The following is a 7500-nucleotide window of genomic DNA, read 5'->3' on the forward strand; positions in this document are numbered from 1 at the left end:
TCAATTAACCCTTCGTTTCCTGGTTGACACCAGTGAGGTTGGCACTTTCATGTCTGCCTCCTGTCCTGTCAGGTCAGGTCACCGCAGTCCACAAGATCAACTGTCACCCGCCGGCCTCAACAAGTGAGTCATGTGGATTACGATAAACAGCAGTTTGGAGTAACTGTAAACCACAGACACACGGCACACACACACACACACACCACCACCACCAACACACACACACACACACTCACACAGACACACACCAACATGGACACACACGGTCATGCACATACACACACACATGCACACAAACACACACCGACATAGGCACACACAGTCATGCACATATGCACACTAACACACACACTCAAACACACACACACACACACACAAACGCACACACACACACACACACACACACACACACACACACACACACACACACACACACACACACACACACACACACACACACACACACACACACTTTTGCATGCACACGCACGCATGCACACACAAACACTCACACACATAAACACACACAGACACACAGACACAGACACAGACACAGACACACACACACACACACACACACACACACACACACACACACACACACACACACACACACACACACACACACACACACACACACACACACACAGAGTGGTGGTGCACATCCCATAAGCATCTCCCTCTGCGCCAGTGTGAGATGGGTTTCTATTTCTGAGAATGACAACGAATGACAACGAATTTCCTCGGAAATAAGTCCCCTCTGTCTTACCCCCCCCCCTACAAACACACACTCACACACAATCACACACACAAAACACACACATTAACACACACAACACACGCAATCTCAAAGTCGCACACACACACACGCACGCACGCACGCACGCACGCACGCGCACACACACACACACACACACACACACACACACACACACACACACACACACACACACACACACACACACACACACACACACAGTACTCAGCCACCCACCCATCCACCCCCAGATACTACATGCATGCACACACCCAACGAAAATCCCACTTCCTCTAATTCGTTGGCATCATGTTTGCGCATACACAACACTCACTTAACTGTTAATCAATTGTGTCAAAACAGCAACGGCTTGCTTAAGAGCTCAAAGTGTGCGAATACCCAGTAGATGCTGGCTGGTGCTGTAACAACTGTGGCAGACGCTATGTGGGCACTGAAGATAGCTGGTGGCTTTGTCTGACAGTTTTATCAGACAGTTGTGCAAGTGGGCATAAATGTTGACGTTGATTGAAACATTCATGAGCAGAAGTAATGGTTTGGGGGCACTATTTCTCCTACGCCATAATCATTAAAATTAACACACGATCATTTCTTAACCTTTAGAAATAATTACCCTTTTATGTCTTTGGGATTGTAGAAATGTCCAAAAGACTATAGAGTATAACGTTGTCATAAAACATTGCGAAGGCCTTTCTTTTTTTTTTTTAAAATCTTTTTATTGAAAAGTCAGAGGTAGAAACAATAAAACATCATCATTGTTACAAAAGACTTCTCATTTTTTAAACTTTATACACACTCAAAAAGCCACCCCCCTCCCATCCCTCCCCCCACCCCGACTGGACCCAAAAGTAATAATAATTGTAATATTAGTGAATCAAAATAAACCATACCAACAGTAAACTTCAGTTTTTGTTTGGTAGATATTGGTAGACATCAGAACAGACAAATGAAAAATAGATACATAAATCAATCTGCATTCCAAATTGTTAAATTAAAACCATAAAATCTTTCATTTATTGCAATGTTGGTGGGAGTTCTTGGAGATCACTAAAATATGAAAGAAAGGGTTCCCAAACAGACTTAAATTTGTCTGAGCGTCTTATAGCAAATTTGATTTTTTCCAAGTGCAAAAATAGCATTACATCTTTTAACCACTGGGCAACAGTAGGTGGCGCACTTGACTTCCAAAGAAGTAAGATCTGCCTCCTTGCAAGCAGGGAAACAAATGCCACAATATTCTGTTGGTTTTTAGTTAAATTTGCCTCCTTGTTTGGTACCCCAAATAATGCTATCATTGCACAGGGCTGTAAAGTGACTCCAAAGACTTTTGATAGTACATCAAATATATCAGACCAATAGCCCATCAACAGATGGCAAGACCAAAACATATGAGTCAAATCTGCAACATGAATATGACATCTGATACAATTGCTGTCAACATTTGGGTAAATGGAAGAAATCCTTGCTCTACTCCAGTGCAAACGATGAGCAACCTTAAACTGAATGAGATTCAGTCTTGCACAAGATGTGCTACTGTTCACTCTTTTCAAAGTGTCAGTCCAAGTGTCCTCAGAGATTTCAGTTCCAAGTTCGTTCTCCCAGTGGTTTTTGATCTTGTCAGTATTGACAATGTCCGTTTTCCTGATTATTGCATAACAGTGTGTGGTGAAACCTTTCAGAAAAAAAGGAGCCTTCAAAATTAAGTCCAAAACAGATTCACTCGGAAGGATAGGAAAATGAGGGCTGTGACTTCTAGCAAATTGGCGAGCTTGAAAATAGCGAAACATGTCCTTTTGCTGAAGCTCATATTTTGCACACAAATCCTCAAAACAAGAAAATGATCCATTAATATACAGATCACTAAACCTCTTAATTCCTTTCCTATGCCAGGTGACAAAAGTGTGATCAAGGTTTGCTGGTAGGAAATTGTGATTATTGCACAGTGGAGAGTAAGTCAAAAGAGTATCCCTCAAATCATTCTGCTTTCTGAACTGAGCCCATATTTTTAATGTAGATATAACCACAGGATTGGAAGTAAACCTGGAAATCTTCATTGGAAGGTTAGATGAAACAAGAGCGAGAGGAGATGATGATGTGCATGACATGTATTCCATTTCACACCAATCTGTATCAGCAGACTGAATCCAATATGCTATTTTGTGGAAATTTGCCGCCCAATAGTAAGCTCTAAAGTTTGGTAGAGCCAACCCGCCGGCCAACTTTGATCGTTGTAAGAACTCCTTCTTAATTCTAGGGTTCTGACCCTTCCATATAAATCTAGATATGATTTTGTCAAGTTTAGTGAAGAAAGACTTTGGCAAAAAAATAGGAATGCATTGAAATAAAAATAAAAATCTTGGCAAAACATTCATTTTAATGCAGTTCACTCTGCCTGCCATGGTTAAATGTAGAACATCCCATCTTTGCAAATCTGAGTTTAATTTAGACATGAGTGGTGCTAAATTTTCATCAAAGAGGTTATTAAATGAAGGCGTTATATTGATACCCAAGTACTTAAAACCTGACCTAGAAATATGAAATGGTAGGGCATGGTTTGGGATTTGCATAGCTAGACTGTTTATGGGTAAACACTCACTTTTTTCTAGATTAAGTTTATATCCTGAGATCTGACCAAAGTTTTGCAACACTGAAATAACAGTATTAATTGAATTCAATGGATCTGATAAGTAAAGCAATAAATCATCTGCATATAATGACAACTTTGATTCTAATCCCCATCTTCTAATGCCTCTTATTGATGGTGTTGATTTGAGAGCCAGGGCTAGTGGTTCTATGACAATGGGCAACCCTGTCTGGTACCCCTGGACAGAGGAAAGTTTTGAGAGCGGATGCGATTTGTAAAACTGAGGCTTGGGGGGAGGAGTAAAGAAGTTGAATCCACTTGATGAAGGCTTTACCAAAACCAAATTTCTTCAAAACATAAAAGAGAAAGTCCATCTCAACTCGATCAAAAGCTTTAAAAGCATCCAAAGATACCACAATTTCTGGAATATTGGTCGATGAGGGGCTATACAGTATATTCAGAAGACGCCTTATGTTTGAGAATAAATGCCTGTTTTTAATAAAACCTGTTTGGTCAGGTGATATGATATATGGCAATGTTTTTTCCAAGCGTGTAGCTAGTAATTTGGAGAGGATTTTAAGATCGGTGTTTAAAAGGGATATTGGTCGGTATGACCCACACTTAGATGCATCCTTGCCTGGCTTTAACAAAAGAGTTATGGTTGCTTCATTAAGAGAATTAGGTAATTTACTCTTTGACATAGCGTCATCAAACATATCCAACAACAGTGGAGCTAGTTGTTTTGAGAATTTTTTATAAAAATCGATCGGGAAGCCATCCGGCCCTGGAGACTTTCCATTTTGCATGGCTGAGATGGCAGAGCTAACTTCCCTCAATTCGATTGGTTCATCCAAGAATTCTTTCTGATCAGAAGACAGGGTAGGAACTTCCAAATTTAAGAAAAAATTATGAAACAGTGATGTGTCCTTTAAAGATTCTGAACTATACAGATCAGAATAAAAATCTTTAAAAATGTTGTTTATTCTTAAGGGGTCGGTTGTGGTACTTCCCCCTTCATCTTCAATTTCAGATATAATCTGTGCCGCTGACTTAGACTTAAGTTGATGTGCCAAAAGACGTCCTGATTTTTCTCCCTGCTCATAATATGACCCTCGGGATCTCATTATAAGTCGTTCTGTTTCAGATGTAGATATTAAGTTGTACTGTGTTTGTAATGATATTCTTTCCTTATGAAGGGATGCGTTTGGGGCTATGGAGTTCTTTTTATCTAATTCAAATATGGCTTCAATCAACTGCTGTTTTTGTTTTTTTCTTTCCTTATTAATAAAAGAAGAATATGCAATTATCTCTCCTCTAAGATAGGCCTTAAGGGTTTCCCATAACAGTGATGGGGACACTTCGTCAATTGAGTTAGTTTCTAGATATCTTTGTATGGCTATTTCAATTGAGGTGCAGAATGTGTTATCTGACAATAGTGTGGTGTTAAAACGCCAATGAGATCGAGAGCTGAAGTTTTGGCAAAAAATGAGATTCATTATTATGGGGGCATGGTCTGATTCTACAATGGTTAAATATTCAACTGCCTCTACTGAGTTCAAGAGTCTTCTGTCTACAAAAAAGTAATCTATCCTAGAATAAGTGTGATGTACATTGGAATAAAAAGAAAATGTCTTAGTATGTGGATTGAAATGTCGCCATGGATCCACGCATGCAGCATGGTTGAAAAATTCTGAGAACCTGCTAGCCATTTTAGATAGGGTCTGTGTTTTGGGGTTAGATCGGTCCAAATTTGCACTCATAACGCAGTTCAGATCTCCACCCAGGATCAGCATGTTAGCATCAAGATCTGCCAGCTGAGATACAACCCTTTGAACAAATCCTGCATCGTCCCAGTTGGGGGCATAAATATTTACCAACAAGACAGGAGTTTGATATAGTGTCCCTGATACTATAACATATCGGCCCTGTGGGTCAGAGATAACGCTAGAAGAATTAAACTGAATTTTTTTGTGCATTATTATTGCTGTACCTCTTGATTTGCTGTTAAAACTAGAGTGAAATATTTGGCCCACCCAATGTTTCTTTAAACGCATTTGGTCTGAATTGCTTAAATGTGTTTCCTGGAGAAAAGCGATATCTGTTTTAAGATTTTTAATATGAGAGAGTATTCTGCCTCTTTTTACAGGACCATTGAGGCCTTTAACATTCCAAGACATAAATCTTACAGCTGAGCCTGAGTGATTTGCACTATTATTAGCCATATTAATTTGGTACAAACACTAATGCAGATAATATTAGTCTGTATTCCCTGACAAAACAAACGTCAGTGACATGTCTACCTAACATCATTAAAATGAGTGGTACACAGAAAGAGTGGAACCAAGAACTTACAAACAGCAAAATTACAAAAGATATAGAGGGTCCAGTCTACCCATTCATCCCCAAAAAACACACCCCCTCCTAACTCTGCTAAAATAGCAGCACGCAGGATTCCTCCCTCTTCTAAACACTTCCAACAACACACTTTCATTCTTGTCATCGCTCTCGAGGGAGCTCCTGAGTAATGACACAAAGAAAATATATATATATATATATATTTACCTATAATATAAAGTGCTTGTTCACCATTAAATAAAAGTGAAAAACTTAAACATAAAGCAATCCGATTAAATGTCCACCGAAACATGACATGACATTTCAGTCTTTCTGTACTTTACCCATTGCTGGATATGCTGCCGCATAGCCTACTATTCCTGTTCCTCCGACTGAGCTGGAGCATCCAAAATCTCCTCAGTCAGGAGAATGCCTGGGTTCCTCTCGATCCTCTGGGAGTAGAAAGCCTCAGCTTCAGCAGGTGTCTCGAACAGTAGCGTTTCACCTCCGTGGTAAACGCGGAGGCGGGCAGGGTGGAGAAGGCTGAACTCAATTCCTTTCTTGTAAAGGGCCGCTTTGACGTTCTTGAAAGCTGCGCGTTTCTTTGAGAGATGAGCACTGAGGTCGGGGTAAAATCTCACGGTGTGGTCCTCGTATGTCATTTCGTTTTGCTTTGCCCAATGCAGAACTCGCTCGCGGTCTAGGAAGCTGTGGAAGGCGACGATAATTGGCCTCGGACTCGCTTTCTCTTTCTCGTCTTTCCTTTTCTTCCCTTCCTTAGGTCTCCGTTGTGAGATCCGGTGGGCTCGTTCCAGTCTGGGTGGCGAAGAGAAAGTGTCCCCCATGTAATCCTTCAGGAGAGTCGAGACGAACTCAACCATGTTTTCTGCTTTCTTTTCACTGCCTTCGGGCACGTTAATGATGCGTACATTCACCCTTCTAGACCGATTCTCGAGGTCGTCAATGCGATCAGTCAGAGTAGCGTTTAGCTTTTTCAATTCAGCTATATCCTGCTCAGCCTTGAACAGCGCGTCAAAGTTATCACCTGCTGTGTTCTCCACCGCGGCGACCCTCTTTTCCAGAGTATCCACTGCCTCTTGGAAATTCGCTATAGATGCCTGGATAGGTGCTAGCGAAGTATTGATGAGAGACGTCATGTCCATTTTCAAATACTCGCGTTGTTTTTCCATCTCTGCAGCCAGTATCACGCCGAAATCTTCAGCATTAGCAGCTGCCGCCATGTTAGCTACTCTACTGCTTATAGTTCGGCTGGGTTTCTTCTCAGACTCTTTCTTAGACATAGTTGCCACAAAACACGCGGACAATGATGAGTAATAAACTTATGAAACGATTACTTCGGTGTAAAGTCGGGTATATAGGTATTTCAGGTGATAAATAGTCAAAATCTCAGGAGACCCTCGTTCTCACGTCCTGCTCCTACATGTCCCAAACCGGAAGCCAGCGGTCGCGAAGGCCTTTCCAAGGTCAGTGTCAGGTTTACGTACAGTCCAGTCAAGTTGTAAAATCAAACCAGAGGGGCGATAGTGGTTTCCAACAATTTCCAAGTATCAAAAGATTAATTTCCAAATTCAGTCTTCAAAATGACACAAGGGATAAAAGGTCAATATCTGTTTTGGAAGTTTTTCTGTTTTTGACCCACTACTCCCCTACTCTCCTACTCCCTACCCCCATCCACACACACACACACACACACACACACACACACACACACACACACACACACACACACACGAACACACACACAAACACACACACACACACACACACACACACACACACACACACA

This window comes from Engraulis encrasicolus, chromosome 9 (genome assembly GCF_034702125.1).
Source record: "Engraulis encrasicolus isolate BLACKSEA-1 chromosome 9, IST_EnEncr_1.0, whole genome shotgun sequence".
NCBI lineage: Eukaryota > Metazoa > Chordata > Actinopteri > Clupeiformes > Engraulidae > Engraulis > Engraulis encrasicolus.